We start from the raw sequence: 20229 nt of genomic DNA, 5'->3' as shown, positions 1-20229 counted from the left end.
GCAATTGTAATGTACCATGCACATAGCTGACAACGATTAACGACGGCTTCGGAGATGTGTACGGACAAGTAGACGTGAATAACTGGCTAGCCAGTACACTCAAAGTTAGATCCAAACACGAAATAACTACAAGCAACAAATCGACTGGGCTACCAACAGCCTCTCATCAACGTCTGTTCAGTGAATGTTGCCGCATATGGGCCTCCACGGTAGGTTCCCGGTTCATGCACTGATGTGGTTCAAAATGGCTCTGAATACTATGGGACTTAACATCTGAGGTCATCAGTCCCCTAGAACTTAGAACAACTTAAACCTGCGACCGTAGCAGTCTGCGGTTCCGGACTGAAGCGCCTAGAACCGCACGGCCACCGCGGCCGGCGCACTGATGTGGACTGCTGCTCATCAGCGACGAATGACTGGAATTTCACTCCAACTACTGGATGTCCACTGAGTGGCGATAGGTGGCCTTTTCAAATGAATCACGTTCTGTGTTCCATCGGACAGATGGCTGTTGGTGTTTACAGGGTGAAATGTCTGAAAGAAAGTATCCTGCAATGATCCTCAGAAGTGGAACCCTTCATGGCTTTGCCTGGCTGATCTCGGCATTCTGGAAGGCTCAATGGATCAGCACATCTACGTATCTATCCGTGGAGATCATGACCTCACCTACATGCAATTTGTTTTTCCTTGGCATATGACATCAATCAGCAGGACAATGCAACGTGTCACACAGCTCTCAGCGTATGTGCGTGATTCGAAGAGCACCACGGTCAGTTTACCATAGCACCTAGTCAATCTGTGGGACCACGTCAGTGCAGTTCGTGCCATGGATCCTCAGACGAGAAACGTAGTGCAGCTGGCCACAGCACTGGAGTTGACAGGACTGAAATCCCTGTCGGTAACTTCCAGAACCTCATTGACTCTCTTCCTGCACGTCCCTCGCAGTCGTACTAGTTGGAAAAGGCACGTATTCAGGCTTTTGACAGGTGAACACAATGTGACGGACAGTGTAAAACCAATACTCGTGTTCTAATCCTGGTAGAGCTGTGTGACTATAAATGACGAGGGCATTTTTCGTCCATGGTTCTCTTGTGCACTTGCAACTTAAAAGAGGAAATCATACGCATCTGAAACACAGTGGCAACTCTCATCTTAAGCTGAGCGGTCTAAGCCGCTGCAGTCATGGACTGTGCGGTCTGTTCCGGCGGAGGTTCGAGTCCCCCCTCGGGCATGGGTGTGTGTGTTTGTCCTTAGGATAATTTAGGTTAAGTAGTGTGTAAGCTTAGGGACTGATGACCTTAGCAGTTAAGTCCCACAGGTTTTCACACACATTTGAACATTTTTGAGCTCTCATCTTAGAATCAATATTTTTCGTCAATCAATTATAACACTATAAACTTAGGCTTCCGCGGCCATTGTCACAATCAATAGAATTTATCTGGGTTTGTGATCGCATTGTCAACATGTGAAATTACTGACATTTCGGTCACTATTGCAAGTGATCTTCTTCGGGGTGTGCCGGCCGGAGTGGTCGAGCGGTTCTAGGCGCTTCAGTCTGGAACCGCGCGCCCGTACGGTCGCAGGTTCGAATCCTGCCTCGGGCATGGATGTGTGTGATGTCCTTAGGTTAGTTAGGTTTAAGTAGTTCTAAGTTCTAGGGGACTGATGACCTCAGAAGTTAAGTCCCATAGTGCTCAGAGCCATTTGAACCATTTTTCTTCGGGGTGTTTTTGTGTAAACAAACTTGCAATAGTGACCAAAACGTCGGTAGTTTTACATATTGACAATGCGATCACAAACCCAGAAAATTTTTATTGATAGTTATAACATTCTAAACAGTGGGGTAGATTAGGCTAAATACCATGCGTTTCCTTATCACAATATTGTATACGCTATGTCGTGGAGGGAAGAAAAGGAGGAGGTGAGGGGAGGACGAAAGGGAGATGCAGAGTAAGAGGCACGAGGGAAGGTGAAACAGGTAAAATTTGGCAGGTATGGTTTAGTCAAAGATAAAACGCACTTTTAATTTTTTAGACGTCTTTTACATTGTGACTCGTTTCTAACAAGAAAAGAAAACACCGTGTACGTAGATGCTCTTACTGGCCACAAGTTGCATCTTCTCTTATTTAAGGCATAGCAATGACCTTTACTTCTAGTTTATATCACACCTTCTTGGGAACGGAACATGACGTCTGCATGTCAGGGTCAAGACTGTTGTATCAAATAGGGCACAACAATTTTTCAGACTCATATTGATTTATTAATTCAACTTCAAAAGTTGTTTTTGGGGCCATTTTACAGAAAAATGCATGTTCGTGTCAGCCTCGCTGCAGCAGTTCAGGGGTGGTCTGTTCAGTTGCGAGGTAGATTCTAGCTCTGACCTCCGGTAATGAAGCCGATAAGCGCCGAACAAACAGGGTATCCTCGATGAATCCCGAAAAGAAAGAGATCTCAGGCCCAGTAAACGTGCGAGTCATGCAGTTGGCGCACTTCAGCCAATTCACTTACCCAGAAAGCGGAAATTTAGGAAATCCCGGGTGGTGTGGCGCCGATCACTGCCGCTGCCCGAAACAATGCTGACGTGTCTCATGTCTCGCCCGACCCGCCTCAAAAATGCTATTTTTTGCAAGCGACTGGCAGTCTGGAGCTCCACTTCTGACACTTCCAACTCTGGCCAAGCAGTGGATGTACCATGAATTTGGACGAAATCGATTATGACGAGTAGGTGCGGTTCCCTTGTAAGTAACCTACTCCAATGATAGTCCAAGGTCCGTAAACTTTGCTTTTGGTCAATGCACAAAACGTATTCCATTTTGGGCTACCACGTTCATGTCCCAGGGATTTTTGTCTGTTTTCGTTGCTCCAAACCCTTCACTTGTGTTTATTAAATTTGCCACTTAAGCGAATAGTCGACTCATCACTAAAGACAATCTTTCCATTGGAATCATATTCATCCAACTGATATAAAATTTCCACGCAAAAGATCTTACATGCAGTCTTATTAGTGTCTTTTAGTTCTCGTAGAATTGTAAACTTGTTTGAGATGCAACCGTTTTCTCAAACCACAACAGTTACATGTGGAACGCCCAGCTCTCGAGGAGTATGCTGGGTCGATTTTGTTGCACTGGTTGTTATGTCTTACTGAACGTCCAGTTTCAATAAAATGTGTATGCCACTCATAAATAGTAAACCTACTTAGACGATCTTTACTATACTCTGTACAAAACTACGTTGCACAGTTGTCGCAGACTTTCACTCTTCAAACCAAAACACACAGTTATCACACTCGGAACCGGTAAAACGCAACCATCTTTGCTGCAGCTACCATTAGCGCGACTCTGTACTGGCGCACCATTTAAGTCAAAACTTGATCTTTTTGCATTCAAGATGACACCAAGACTATGTCTGAATAAGTTTGTACGAATTTTGAACGTCCTTTTTTTATTAAGTCCTGTGTTTTAAAGCTACACTCTACAGAGTGCGTTTGCTGTCATGGAGAAAAAATCTTATAAATGTTTATTAAAAGTTATTTTCGCTATGTACTGTAACTTTCGCTCATACGATGGCCTGATAATGATACTTGGTACCGAAACCCGCAGCCAGAGAGAAGAATAAAAGTTACGACCATGGACAAAAGCAACTTTTTTCTGATTTCATTCGTCGCCGTTCCAGCTGACAGTTATGTAGGGAATATGTAATACGTTGCCCCGTTTAGTTTACCGTCCCGTTGGTGAAGTAGCAGTCGCCTCACGATGGACCTATTTTAAAGCGCTTAAAGCATTGAATGAATTTAGAGACGTGGCGCAATGCGCTGGTCAGTGGACTCAGTTCCTACTCATATTGGAAGTCTGCCATGGTTTTGCTAGACAGATTTATGCCAAGGCCGGTATGGTTCCTCTGAAATGGATACAGTATATTGTGTCCATTCGTCCCGTTTCTCCCGGGACAGTCTCGCATATTTTTCCTTTCAAAATGCCCTGCTGTCCTGAAACTTGTTTTGAGGACGCTCAAATGTCCCGCATTTTCGTGATTCCGCTTGTTTAAACTACTTTACGCTATCAGATGTTTGATTTGCAATCTATTCGTACTGTGCGAGTACATAAACTAGGAAACGCCACTTGTACAGCTTGACTACAGTCTTCGATTATTTACTGTTAATACTTCGCACTGTTGTTAGCATCCATTCATGTTGTGTTTTCGATTGGTTTAGATGGTAAGAATTCAGTTTACGTTGTGGTAACCGTTCTGTAGACGTTATATTGGATACGTGACGATTTTAAATCTGTGCAACCACATGAAAAACACGATTCATTTGGTGGAGTTTTGTGGCAATTCCTGGATCAAATGTTGCTGCAGAACGCGTGTTTCCCTTAGTGAACTCTTTGTGGTCAGACGAAAAGAAAAAGAGGAATTAAAGGTGAAACAGAGGGGGCTTGGGCCATCTGACATTTATTGCAAAATATGAAAACAAAATGCAATGCTTGATAAAATACATAAAAGTGAAAGGTACGTCATTTGGTAAAATCTGCGTGCACTATGCAAGGGTTAACTTCTATGGCTATTTAGTTTTGCCACTACACTTTCTTCCTCTGTTTTTCCTTAGTTGTCGCGGTATGCGATCGATTTTCGCTGGGCTCATGTTGCCTGCTGATAGTGAAGTGATTACGTTTGTTGATATAATCTTCAATACAGAGTGCGCGAAACGGCGGTATCGTGGGGCGAAGAACAAGACTATCATTAATAAGAAGTCATTACCATCTGAGGCTCAATTTCCCAGAAAATGGCAAGAAAAGCACGCAAACAGAAGTTTCTGTATCGACCTTAGCGTTCCCTCGGGAAATTCCAGCTGGCGGCAAAGGGCAAAAGATGTGTTCATAGCGCTCCTTTCACATTGTCGCCTGTATTCAAGTCAGATAACAGATCAAGCATGGGAAAGCTGCAGACCCTGGGGTGAGCAGAGCCCTGTCTGAAGTCAGCGTAAATAATAAACATCGCAGACGGCAGCGGCACATCAAAGACCGCACCGCAGCGGGAGACACTATCGGGTTACCATATTCGTGACTGCTTGTGGCAGCTTTCGTGGAAGAATGTCATGTTACTGGTACACGTGAGGTCACAAGGTCAACGTATCTTCGGGCGATTTATCATCTTTATTTATCCGCCCGACCACCCGCTTGGCGAGTCCGTTTCCAGCTACTCGTGTGAGCTACTGACTCAACACAAGAAACCTGTTTTCAGTATTTTACTGTTATCTTTAGATTTATACAGCACACCGTCGGGCATAATTAATTATTTTTTGTTTGATGTTTGCTGTTACTGACAGCAATGGAGAAAGGTATACCGTTAACGGACAGGAAACTTCACTGGTGAAACTATAAGCATGGACATGGTACTTCGATTCGCGTCCATAGTACCCACACAGCTCATTTACACATGCAAATGTTAATATTTGGTCTGTGATAGCTGGTAGCATTTCATTAATGAAAATGTGGTTATGATCAATTTTTCAAGACGTTTTACTTGGTCATTGTATGAAACCAGCTGAAAAATGCTCCTGACGAAGCATGAAAAAGGCAAATACACTCCTCTTTAAAAGCCTCTGACATAAAAAGTCGAGGACCAGCTGTCTCAATCTTCATTTCACCTTTCTCACCAATACTTATGGATTGCGGAGACATTCGCGCTCTTTGGATACAGAACATTGTAAATCCCTTTACTCAGTCTCTCTTTGCAGTGAAGCCTCCATAGTCAGCATACTCTCATTGCCAGTATCCATGTAAGTCTCTCTCCCACTTTCTTCTGTCCCCCCCCCCCCATCACTATCTTCATCCGTTGTTTCTCTCGCTCTTCCTTACCACTGTCTTCTTTTCTGCCAATCTGTCCAGCTGCCATTGCTTTGACCCATCCTGCTGTGGCCAAGAGGTTCTAGGCGCTTCAGTCCGGAACCGCCCTGCTGCTACGGTCGCAGGTTCGAATCCTGCCTCGGACATGGATGTGTGTGATGTCCTTAGGTTAGTTAGGTTTAAGTAGTTCTAAGTCTAGGAGACGGATGACCTCAGATGTTTAGTCCGATAGTGCTTAGAGCCATTTGAACCATTTTTGACCCATCCTTTTTCTCTTCCAGTGCCATTATCTCAGCCTTTCTCGCTACAGTATGCTGTCTTTCTCTGCAACTCTCTTCTGCTCTCAACACAAGTCCTTGAGGATGGTTTCCTCGAGTTTTAGACACCTAGATCGGGAAGCTAAGACGTGTGTATAGAAGATGGATGGAAGTAGGCAAATTTTTTCGTATTAAAGTTCTCCTATCTGGAGAGGGGGTGAAGGGGGGGGGGAGCGTGGTCCAGCCCCTCCAACCCAATGTATGGTATCCACTCACCTGTCTTTTTCATTTCCACTGCCTCCTCTCTCTTTTGCTCTACTGCTACCACGTCAATCAATCTCTCTCTTTCTTTTACTGTAACTTTCTCTTACTGATCATTACTAACTCATGCCTCTTTGGCTCCCGCTGCTATTGTCGTCCTACATCTCTCTTTCTCTTTCACTGCTGTGCAGTCCTAAAGCGTGGACTGCACACCGAGCAGCGCTACGCCGCGAAACGGCGTCAAGAAGGCGCTGACCCGAGCGCCGATGGAAAAGGTGGACAGCGCCACACTTCCCGGAAGACAGAGTTAGGAACCTCGCGTCAATGCTGATTTAACCAGCCGCCACCGCTGGTCACTGCAGTTCGGTCGCAGAGTTCGAGAGCGTCAGTACTGAGTAATATCAAGACTATACTTAGCCTGTCTTCATGGAGTAGTAATAGATTGTCAAAGTACTTCTATGTAGGAGGCAGAGGAAGCATAGGATTCAAGAGACGTTAAGTTTTTCTTATTTTTAGAAACACAATGTTATCTTAATTAGCACGTGATATGTACAGATCACTTTGTATTCCAGCTGCCCACCATCGCGACTTCTCTCCTTCCTTGTTTGTGTCGTGCTGACTCCCACAATAGCCGACACAACTGCCGCCACTTCATTTCTCCAACCATTGCGCTCTCCTCTCTATCCCACTAGCGTTGTCTCCTCTCTCTTAGATTGCAATTGTCTCTCTATTACTTTCTTTCCGGATATAAAAGCGCGAATATGTTCGCAACCCAATTTTGGAGAGAAAGGCAGAATAAGGATTAAGACGACTGGCTCTCCACTTTTCTCTCAGAGTCTTCGAAGGAGGAGAATATTCGCCTTTCTTCTGCTTAGAAAGGAGCATTTTTCAGTTGCTTCTCTTCTTCTCCCTGTTGCAGCAGGGTTTGCTGCATATATAAAACGAATTCTGTAGGTTAGTAAAGTTTTATTTATATACTTCGGCACGTTTTCATACTCCGACACAAAACAACAAATACTTAAGCGCAACAAACTGAAGAGCCAAATAGACTGGTACACCTGTGTAATATCATGTAGGGCCCGCGCGAGCACGCAGAAGTGCCGTAACACGACGTGGCATGAACTCGACTAAAGTACGAAATAGTGCTGGAGGGAACAAGCACCATGAATCCTGCAGGACTGTTCATAAATCCGTAAGAGTACGAGGGGGCTGAGATCTCTTCTGAGCAGCACGTTCCAAGGTATCACAGATATGCTCAAAAATCTTAATGTCTGGGGAGTTTGGTGGCCAACGGAAGTGTTTAAACTCAGAAGTGTGTTCCTAGAGCCACCCTGTAACAATTCTGGACGTGTGGGATGTCACATTGTCCTGCTGGAATTGTCCAAGTCCTTCAGAATGCACAATGAATGGATGCAGGTGATCAGACAAGATGTTTACGTACGTGTCATCTGTGAGAGTTGTATCTAGACGTATCAGTGGTCCCACACCGCTCCAACTGCATACGCCCTTCGCCAGTACAGAGCCTACAGCAGCTTTAACAGTCCCCTGCCAACATGCAAAGGATTCATGAGGTTGTCTCCATACCTGTACTCTTCCATCCGCTCGATTCAATCTGAAACGAGACTCGTCCGACCATGTAACATGTTTCCAGCCATCAACAGTCCAATGTCGGTGTTGACGGGCCAAGGCGAGGCGTAAAGCTTTGCGTGATGCAGTCATTAAGGGTACGCGAATGGGCCTTAGGCTCCGAAAGCCCATATCGATGATGTTTCGTTGAATGGTTCGCAAGCTGACACTTGTTGATAGCCCAGCATTGAAATATGTAGCAGTTTGCGGAAGGGCTGCACTTCTGTCATGTTGAACGATTCTCTTCAGTGGTCATTGGCCTTATTCTTGCAGGATCTTTTTCCGGCCGCAGCAGTGTCAGAGATTTGATATTTTACAGGACTCTAGATATTCACGGTACACTCATGAAATGGTCGTACGGGAAATCCCCACTTCATCGCCACCTCTGAGATGCTGTGTCCCATCGCTCGTGCGCCGACTATAACACCACGTTCAAACTCACTTAAATCTTGATAACTTGCGGTCGTAGCAGCAGTAACCGATCTAACAACTGCGCCAGACACTTGTTGTCTTATATAGGCGTTGCCAACCGCAGCGCTGTATTCCGCCTGTTAACATATCTCTGTATTTGAATACGCATGCCTATATCAGTTTCCTTGGTGCTTCAGTGTATAAGGTTAACACAAAATCGTCTCTTATCCAACCCAAGTTCATTTCCCCCTGTTTCACGAAAATGCATAGTGTTTTTAATCTACACGCACAATACACAGGAAAAGGGATGTTTGATTTGCAAGTAAAAGAATTTCGTACGACAAAATAATTATTTGTAAGATGCTTACGCTGCCAGGTGACACCATCGAATAATTTTCAGGACAAGATAGCCTCTATAGGAGCGTAATGCCTATTACACAGAGACAGGTCGTCACAGTTCTTTTGGTTAGCAAAATGCAGTTTGGTGATCTCAGAATCCTAGCAATGACCCCGGAACCATTACCATGTGTTGAGTTCTTCACTTAAAACTGCATTCACAACTCTGACCGGATGTTACATGCATGAAATGTCCCTGAGAACGTCATCTTAACAACACTTGGTAAAAATGTCGACGATTATCCATGAACAGAAATTGTAGAAATGGCCATACCCACAAATGGTAGTTTTGGCAGCCAAAAGTCATACTTTTCGGGTGTATCTTGATAATGGATAGAGGTTTTGGAGAACTGAAGAATGGAATTTCTAGATAAATGTTTATAGATTGTTCCGTTAAAATTTGAACCATTTGCTGTCGTTAGTTATTTAGATAGCTGTGATCCACGGTGCAAAACCCGAAAAACCGGCTTTTGCAGTTTTCTGAGGCTCTGGATCTCAGCAACCGATAATTATATTGCAAATATTTCGATTTTCTCGAGGATATAATCTTAAGAACATACGGTATAAACTTCGACCATATGTCACGATTAGAAGTGGCCATCTCCACAATTGTTACTATTGGTACTCCAAAATTATGGTTTTCGGTGTTCTCTCAGGAATCGCCCATGAACAAATGATATTTTTATACCCCTTCTAAAACCCACCCTAGAACAAACCTGGGGCATTTGGATGAATAGAATCGCGACTTTTCAATGGTCAGGGTCTCATATAGTCCGTACTGCTCCTTAGAGTAGAGAATGAAAAATGCGGAAGTCCATACACATTATGAATGTGTATGTCTGTTCCACTTTTCCTCCTAAACCATTGGTTAGATTTCTACCAGACTTAATACACATATCACTTATTCTCTGGGAATAAGACCTGCGAAGGTAAGAAGCACCTACCTCTGAAAGCATTGGGGGGGCGTGGGGAGGGGGTGACGAAAAAGAGGCGTAGCCATAATACATTCATCCATTATTTGAAAACGAGAGCAGTTAGTAACTTGCTACAGTTCAGAGCCCCCCACCCACACACACACAGAATGATGAAATTGTCGCACCAGGCATCACCGTTAATTTATTACATATTTGCTACAACTCTGTTCGCAACACATTCTACAGACGCTGTTCACATATACCACTGAATATAACTGCAAAAATATATTCACTGTGCAAAATTCAAGTGTAAACAAAGTATGCCCATTTCTTTTCCGTGTCGCTGATATGTAACATTCGTATCATTATACAACACATAATTCAGAGGATATGACATCATAAACACTGAGATGGGGGAAAAACTGAAATATCATGCATGGCGTTTTAATTTATTACTTTTGAACTACTCGTATTAGGTGGCAGGTAGGTGAACGGGAGCTGTTCCCTGACAGCTGTAGATTACGTAACGTGCGGATAGATTTCGCACATCGCTTGGACGGTATGTGAAAGCAAAATTTAAGAATTACTTATGGAGACTAGTGGTTTCCAGTTTCCTTGTTTCGCAGCCCACAATTACAAAACTGAGGAAACATCCTGCTGGATGTTACAAGCGAAAAGCTAACACATGTTCAACTTAATAGTTTACAAATCAGTACTGACTGTGCAATATTCGACTGCAAGCTATGCAAGTCCATATCTTTTCCGTTACAATGAATTACGAAAGTACGTTGTGCGCGCGTGTGTGTGCGTGTGTGTGTGTGTGTTTGTGTGTCACAATTTCTATTCAATATTACGACTCAGGCAGCGTTTCTCAATTGTTTTTATGGGGCACGAGAATCATACATTTTACATAGCTTGATTATTTTAGCTCTTGATTGTCACTACGTAATAAAATAACCTTAGCTTTTGGTGGCCTTATGCACAATAGGATGATAAGGCCATTTTTCTTCGCAAAGAAAACCATGAAGTATAAGTTTGGAAGGTAGGAGACGAGATACTGGCAGAAGTAAAGGTGTGAGGACCGGGCGTGAGTCGTGCTTCGGTAGCTCAGATGGTAGAGCACTTGCCCGCGAAAGGCAAAGGTCCCGAGTTCGAGTCTCGGTCGGGCACACAGTTTTAATCTGCCAGGAAGTTTCATGAAGTATAATGTTTCCCTGGATATGCTCGAACAGTTCCTACTACCACTGATCGAAGAGCTGCAGATGTTCATCATCTTCGAGGATGATGGCGCACCCACACAATGGAGTTCGAACTTCCCGAGAGATGCATGGATCGTCATGGTCCCATCCATAGCCTCACGCGCTCACCCGGCGTCACGTCATTAGAGTTCTTTTTGCGGGATTACGTCAGGAACGCGTGTACGCAACACAAGGCAGTGATACTGCTACTCTTCGTGTATGAATCAATGAAACAGTGAGAACTTCTGATGCTGTGCTGCAGTGCTGAGCACTACATGGTCAGTGCTCAAATATAGTCTTTATGTACTACAAGCGGCATAACAGGAAAAGGTTTTAAAAGCTGCTAAATGTTTTACAACAGACCACGATGCACTGTCTCTAATAGTTTCCCAGTCACGATTTTTTGTAATGGTATCTGGGCCTCATGTACAGTATTTTTCAAGGGGAAAAAATATATACTGTTTTATAATGTTCTCAAGCTTTTACAAATATTCTCGTATGTTGATGAGTATTTCGAATGTCTACAATATTCTCGAATGTTTCGAATGTCTACAATATTCTCGACTGTTGTCGACTTCAACTTGTAAACGGAAATATCACGCTGATCCCCCCGCTCTCCAGCAAAATCGTCTTAACCAATAAGTTGTGCAACGTAGCAAAGACACGTGAGCATAACTACATAAAGAGTGACTGTGTAAGAGAATAATTTTAGAAAAAATGACTTAGTTCGACAAATAAACCAGCAGAAAAGAACATAATACCAGCAAAAGAAGGAAACGAATTTAAATCTATTGATACAACGATGAACCAAGACGAAAACGTAAACTTAACCAACAGAATTCCTAAGTTCACTGAATGTTCCCTGTAAGTGTATACTTGCAGCCGTGGTTCTGAACGACATCACAGAGGCGTCAATATTAACCGAAAAAGTGAAAGGCCAGTCAGTATTCATATCACGAATTCCACTCATTTCAACTAACCTATCATTCAGCCTTAAAAGGCTCCAATTCATGGTGAGATTAGTGTATAATATGACTATCAATAAGGTACAAAAGCAGACATTCCCGTGTTGTGGAGTAAATTTAAAAGATTCATGTTTCTCACACAGAGAGCTATACGTAGTGGGTTTGTGTGTTGGACAACCACAAAACTTTTTGACCTTTGCACCCGAAAGGAAAACACCAATATAGTTTATAAGAGGACCCAATGAATGAGTTAGGAACTATACAAATGAGATGATTGCTTGCACTTTATTTTCCAATTCAGAAATCAAACGGAAAAAAGACGAAGCGGTGAGGGTCCTTTGCAGCTAATCTCCATAACAATTTACTCAGTTCATTTCTCACAGTTTCGAAATTTCGGATTATATCCTGTATGGATCTACCGTTTCCGAACATGGCTGCATTATGAAATTACTTCACTTTGTATTTCGTGTTTATGATTTTGACATACACGAGTAAGATTAATAGCTGTCTACTAGGCAGTAAAAATGCAGTTATTTTTCGATACACAGCCCTTATAGTTCTGTGCACCTTGCTCCATCTTCTTTCAGCTAGCTGATTCTGGAGGGGTTACAAAATACTCATCTATGGCTGCCATAATCTTTCGTGCATTTCAAACGTTTTCTTAGCTACTAATTTCGTTAGATACGGCCAAAGATGTAAGTCAAAGGGTACCAAATTTGGTGAGGAGTGAATGTTCAAAGAATCGTAATCAGGTAGCTCTGTCACTTTAATGATAAAACATTTTTATGAGCATTTCTTTATCCTGATCAAAGACGACTTTGTTACGCCGTTCTCAATACAGACTTGGCTTTCGGAACGTGCCCAGACAACCAACTGAACACTGGAAATGTTGCACACCAGTTGGTTTGGGAATTTCATACTATGCGTAACTTTAAGTCGTATCTTGGTACGAAGTACATAGACTTAACAAAGCACATATTCCGACTTAAGACTAATTTTACTTCCACAGTATAATGAAACGATTACACAGGAAGAAAATCTTACATATGAGACGCATCTGTAGAATGTTATAAAAATACTGCTGGTTAACACAGTAAGAAATAGTAAAAAGCTTTGTTACACATTTCACATATTCCCGATTCAATCCATGTAAATATCCATGTATCCAAATTAACAATAAAATGTTATTTTGTGTGTCCTGTAAGAACTTTTTCAAAATCTGCGGAGCTGAATATTTGTGCAGGTCTAGACAGAACATGAGAACAGTATACAACAACCAGTTTTGTGTGCTACGATCATACGTGTAGATACAACAGTATTCAGACACACACACATACAGGACATGCATAATGATGTACATTTACAGGCTAAGCTTTCCACGTCCTGCTGAGTAGCACATGTGAATATAGTCAGTTAATTGTGCTTTGGTTTTCTCCTGGTATTCTAGTTACCAAGAGCGTTAGCTCAGTAGCCCAGGGAGCTACAATATATCGCGATATTTGCACAGATGACGAACTCTTACCTGATTTTTTACACAGATATGTAGTTGAATGCTAACAAGGTTTGGAGACTGCTTAGGAGCTGATAACCAAGATCTCGAAGACTACTTGCAAGTATGTTTATGTGATACGTGTTCCGAGGACATTGTAGGTACGTGGTTTGCATGTTCTACCTCTCTGCAAACACAGAGGGGGTGGCGCTTAGGTTGAGCCTATAGGGGTGTTTGTTGAACTTCCAACAATTAAGTTTCAGCAACGCTATAAATGCCGTGAAGCTCCTTGACGTTTGTGTCTTTTTATACGATGGTATTCTTATAACTGTGGGATGAATTAGAGTGTACTGGCTGCATTTTTTATTTTTTTATTTTTTATTTTTTGGATGTCCTCGACCAAATCCTCTTGCCAGTCTGATGACAACCGGTTTCCGAGCATGGGCACCATATCGGTAAAAGGAAGCTGGTCAAATTTAATAGTTTCACGTCTTGCTATCTTCTTGTTCATTTCGAAGTCTCCTGCAGTGGCCTTTCATCAAATGTGTGTGTGTGAAATCCTATGGGACTTAACTGCTAAGGTCATCAGTCCCTAAGCTTACACACCACTGAACCTAAATTATCCTAAGGACAAACACACACACCCATGCCCGTGGAGGACTCGAACCTCCGCCGGGCCCAGCCGGCCAGTCATCCATGCCATAATAACGGTTACGGAGTTCTTCACGCAGCAGGAAGCGGTATTTTACCAAAAGGATCTTCAACCTTGTGCGTTTGTTGGATGATTGCCTCAGTGCTCAAGGCAAATTTGCCTGATTCATATAACAAGTCTGGACCGCACCGCCTTCGAACGGTAACTTTTGGACCGCCCCTTATATATAAACTCCCTATACAGGATGCGGACCTGAAGACAGTATTATGGAAAGGAAAAGGAAGGATACGAAGATGAGATGGGAGAGGTGATACTGAAAGAATAATTTAATAAAACACCGAAAGATGTCCAAACAACGTACCTGCTATAGACGACATTCCCTCGGAAATATTAAGATCTTTAGGAAAATCAACTATGAAAAAACTATTCCATCTGGTAGGCAAGATTTTTGAGGATATTTCTTCTGTCTTACATTTTAGGAAGTATATAATGATCTTAAACCTCAGACAGGCAGGACCTCAAAGATATGAATAGCACCGATCATTTGTTTAACAAGTCATGGTTGCAAGATAATAACAGAAGAACAGAAAGACTGGCGGTAGCAGACGTGGGTCAGGGAGAAGTATTGGAAAACACAAGGCAGCATAAGCCCTAGGTCTTATGTTAGATGACGTACTGAATGAAGACAAACCTACAAAAGTAGTAGATGCAGAGTTAGAAAAAGCTTTTGACAATGTTGACTAGAAATTATGTATAGGGAGAGTAGTCTCGTACAGAAACCGGAATGCAGTTACAATAATCGAAGGACTTGACAAGGAGGCAGCAATAAAAAGCCAGTGAGACACTGAACATAGAGGAAGCAGTAAGGGAAACCAAGGTGAAATTTGGAAAGAGAATGAAAGTTCATGGAGGTAAATATAAACAAATTTTGCTGATGACATTGTGATACTGTCAAAGACGCCTAATGACTTGCAAGGTAAGTTGAATGAAGTGGAAAGTGCTTTCAAAAGACTTTATAAGGAGAATGTCAACGAAAGTGATACTGAAGGAGTTAGGTGAGGAAATGAGATACTGAAAGGTATACAGGAGTTTTGCTGCTGGGCAGCAAAATAACTGACGACGATCAAAGTTACAAAAGATACAAAATGCAAATTTGGAATAGCAAGGAAAGTTTTTCTGGAAAAGGGAAATATGCTGTCGTCAATGATAAATGTAACAGTTAGTAAAGGTTTGCTGAATGTATACGCCTTACACGAAAGTGAAACATGGACGATAAACAGTATAGATAAGGAGAGAATAAACCCTTTTGAAATGTAGATAGATAGAAGAATGATGAAAATTGGATGGGTACATCAAATAATTAACGAAGCAAACTGAATCGAAGACGGAAGAAGTTTATGACGCAGTGTGACTAAAAAAAAAAGTAAATTGTTGATAGGTCCAATTCCGATGAATTAAAAAAGCGTCAATTTCTTGGCGGAGAGGAGTGTACGGGGTAAAACGTTTACGAGGAAACGAAGGCTCTCTGCAGTGTGGAGGTCCAGGTGGACGCAGCTTGCACTAGTTATGGAGAGACGAAGAGATTTGCAGAGATTAACTAACGTGAAGAGCTGCATCAAACGAGTCTTCGTACTGAAGACCAGAACAAAAACAAATACATGGAAAGACTCGATATCATTTGATTGCAGTATCGGCGACCAGACACTGAAATTGATCACATTCATCTACTGTCTAGGAATCCAGCAGTGGCGAAGGCAAATGCCAGACAGATTTATTTTAATTGGAATTCACCCATGAACAAGATTCATTCTTAAGTTTTGCGCGTAGGGCTACGAGCCTTCCAACCTTGATTTAACAGAACACATATTCGAGGAAGAGCTACGTTCTTCGTCACGGGATTTTTAGTCAGCACGACAAAGTCACAAAAAACCGTGACAAGACGCCCTAGACCGCGCGGCTACCCCGTGCGGCTGTGCTTTCTATCATCAGGTTTTACAGTTTGATTTTTTCATGGCTACTGCATATGTAACCACGCACGAAAGTCGCCCTGCAACAGCATCACTGTGTGTCCCTAATATCTATTACGTCTGCCTGACGCTGTTCCGTCTCCGGTATAGTAACCGCATAAACTAAATCGACTGAAATTTTAAAGTTAATTATGTATTATGGTGAGAGTCCACCTGGATCACATGACAGATTCATGGAACAGAACATCATTATAACGTGTAAAAAGAACTAAAATATTTAACAAAAGAAGGTAAAATGACTACTAAATATCTAGAATGTGATTAGTTACGGCTGTATCCGTTTAATTAGAACCCATGAAGAACTATAATGTGAAACACTGCAAATTATTTTTCTCGTACATTCCGTCTATAAAAGGCGATTAAGTTTCCTTTAGACTGTCGTGCAGTCTAGAATCGTTATTCCAAAGAGGTAAAATCGCCCATGAGCACTGAGGCAATTATCCCTCCGAAGCACTATATTGAAGATACTCATTTGATGTAACACCAAGTCCATAACTGCCTGCTGCACATCCTCGTCCGACAGGAATCGCCGACCATTCAAGGCCTGCTTTAAGGGACTACAGCTGTGATAATCGCATGGATAGGGATTATGACAATAGGCCGGATGCTCGAATGTTTCCCACATGAGTTGGCGAAACTTCTGCGTCACAGCATTTGAGATCCCCTATCGACCGGCGTCTTGTGTCGAATCGCGACCAACACGGAACTTGGCGCATCATCCCGAACCATAGTTTTCATCAGATGTGCTGCCCCAAACACATTTTTCATTCTCCGATGGATGTCTTCCGGTGTTCGTCCTTCAGCAGCAAAGAAAATAGTAACAGCACGTTGGCCCTGTTTGGGCACATTCGGGTAATGAAGTCGCCGTAGCTCACATTTCCGTACTTACCTCACACACTTCGGAAAAACACACACTAATCTGCTGTCTGCATTTCGGTGCTTATATACCCACATCGGAGTCGCGATACGTTGCATATACTCTGCAGTAACGCCCTCAAACCGAAACTTTTTGATCCTAACTGATGTACAGCCCATAACTGAAATGAAAACACACACGAACTACATCCATACAGTCCCTGAAACTACTTCATTTCTTTAATTATGCTAATTATCTCGACCGGTTTCTGTCAAACAGACCCATACGTGCCTGTTGTTCCGATTTGTAAGTCTACCGCTGCAGAATTATGTCTCCGCGCTCAGACGTTCCCTCTTACATTAGAAAGAAAGCACATGTCACTCACTTTTCGGTAAGAAATTTTCCTTTTTTTGAGAAACTGGAACGTAGTCCCTCACCATTTTTTCCAGCCGAATGCAATGTTGTTCAGAGAAAATTAATTTGTGAACAGGACGAAGCATTCGTGTGAGCTGCTGAGACTGAGAACTCCGAAGTACAATTTCTGGATGCCCAATTTAGCTTTATAAATGTAAACATTGGCAATATGTAAGAAAGTAACATACTTAGAACCGTCTGCTTGCGCCGTGTGCTCCTTTCTACAAATTTACTTCGGCATTTATCCTTAAATCGATAATCAACTGATCTAACACTTAATAAAGCAAAAAAAAAAAATCTCCTCTCTCTGCTTGTTGGAGCTAATGAGACGAATACAGATTGCAACTTAGTCACTGAGACAGAGATTTATACGAACTAAGAGCCTACGCAGAGACAGGCTTAAGTGAGCAGAGGAAAAATGAATACAGCGATTAATCAGAGTGCCTTCTTGCGCACTCAAGAGTCCAGGGCTCTAAGAGGTGGCAACAAGCGGCAATTCTTCAAAGCTCAAGTGACGAGAGTGTGACAGCAGACGCAGCTGGAGTTGTAGATAAAACACAGACGAGGCGATCGGACATTACTGTTTAGGAAACACAAGAACTCTGCCCCGAAACTATATCTTTTTGCAACACAAAGACAACGGGTCAGGCTGCAATGTTTCAGTCCTGTGACTGTAATCAGCTGAAAGATATCACAGTCAAACTACGTCGTTACAAAATTATTGTTCCCGAAGCAGACCTTATAATGCTCCACTAAATGTACGACAACTATTAAAAACTCCTCAGCAGCTTCTACAGGACCATAAAACCTGATTTTTACTTTATCGAGACTTTTTTCTTCGGTTGTTCTCCTAATCATGAACAAATATCAGTTGGCAACAACAGAAATACCACAGTAGGCTCGTACAAGGAACCACTCTGCACTATCGGTGACAGTGTGTGGTCGTACGATGTAACGTGAGGATTTAGTGAACGGGAAAAGAGAAGAAAGAAGTCTATGTTTTCGGATTAACGGAAGGCAGATATTTGTAGAAGGTAAATTGCTACTGCATCATCATCGGATGATTAATCTACCAAAGGAACAATAAAGTAAAAACATCTCCACAGGCGTACTAAAACAAAAGTTCGTAATACTGTTTCTTCAGATATTTTTAACTTTCAATAGCGTTTGATCAGTTATTTTATGGGCCGTGTCCTACGGCGACTCAGCAGTTAGGAAGCTTCTGAAATTAGATTTTTTTTTTTTTGCTTTCCATGTATTAATGAATTCGAGCAAAAATAGATTCCAAGTGTTGATATGAAGAGCAGTCACACGTGCGTCACTTTAAAAAAAAATTAAAAAAGAAACTTTCCAGTGTACGGCGGTGTTAACCCGATTCCAAATGAATTAATGGAAACTGTTCTCACATCGAGAATCAAAACGAAAAAATAATCTGTAATTCTGACGCTGTATGGCGGATGGTTTACACCTTTTGGGTGAGACGTAACTTCTTAAAAATGCTTAGAAGTTATAAACTTGCTAGAAATTATTCAGTTCTATGGATGGTGTAAAACAAATACTTCACGTCTTGTTATTCAATGTCCTGGTGAACTTGATTAGAACAGAATAGGTAGAATCACCATCAGCGTGCAATGTAACTTTAAGTAACAGTTTCGCCTTTATACGTTTTTAGAGACAACTACTCAGAGTGACACAGATGGTCCGTCGCAAATAATGGCTGAACAGTGAACCTCCAGCTACCCAGCTCACATCTCCATATAGACCGTCAAACAACTACACCACTGTTGACTTTACAGTTTTCAGTCATTCCAACGGAACAGTATTCCATCAAGCCAATTTGATATACGTACGGAAACAGTACAAACATTATTATTTGTTTCACACGTGCAAATTAGCGAGAGGCCAATGATAACATTCGAATTTATGTCATATATGCGGAATAAACAATGATTTTGACAGTTACATTAATTAGACAATAGCAAAATAAAGTACGGTGTTCCTGCCATGTTTTCGACATACATTGTAACAAAGTCAACATTTACGGTAGTGTTGCATTTTGCACAGAAAGTATCTTTTGTTTACATGTATTGGCTTTCGTTATTTCGTTAAACTTACATAATGACTGCGAATATCAGTAAACTTTGATACACACGCTGCTTATAAGGACGGATAATAGTAGCTCTTACGCTATTCTGAACATTCTTTATGTATTTTGGTCGATAAACAAAACTGATCGACATGGTATAAGACGTTTCTATTAGATGGTAATTAAGACAGAATACGACACTTTCAGTTGTTCACACCAATGGATCGAGTTTTCAGGGTTTGAAATTATAGTACTTCATAATCATTTACATATTACACTATCCACTAATTGCAGATTATCACTTTTTTACGATCATATCGTTCTTTGTCTCATTTGAAATGGTTGCATATAATAATTATAGTGTGCAAAGGTAATATACAAAATAGATCCATTGCATTTTTTACAACAGTACTGGAATCTGAGTAGTGGCAAGTCCTCAAAGAACTAAGAGTTCCTGTAACAATCTGTTCAATTTCCTTTCCATTCTGGTCTGATACGTTTCATGCGAAGAGAGTCATCAGTCTTTCGTCGAGGATTGCCGCCTTTGCCTCGATTTCCCGATAACACCCGACGTCCGCAAAATGTAAATTACTTGAACAATTGCTCTGTGCTGACGTATCTCCGTAAGGAATTGAAACTCTCGTACGACGTCAAACGCCTTTCGGAAGAGTGGTACTACGTCTCTACAACCTTAAACTTCAACCTGTATTGGCCTAAGGAATTATTCCACATAGACTACCAAGCGGAAAGTTGAGTTAGTAAGACATTAACATCTGCTCCTACATACACACTCC

This window comes from Schistocerca nitens, chromosome 7 (genome assembly GCF_023898315.1).
Source record: "Schistocerca nitens isolate TAMUIC-IGC-003100 chromosome 7, iqSchNite1.1, whole genome shotgun sequence".
NCBI classification, from domain to species: Eukaryota; Metazoa; Arthropoda; class Insecta; order Orthoptera; family Acrididae; genus Schistocerca; species Schistocerca nitens.
This window is presented reverse-complemented; position numbering follows the sequence as displayed.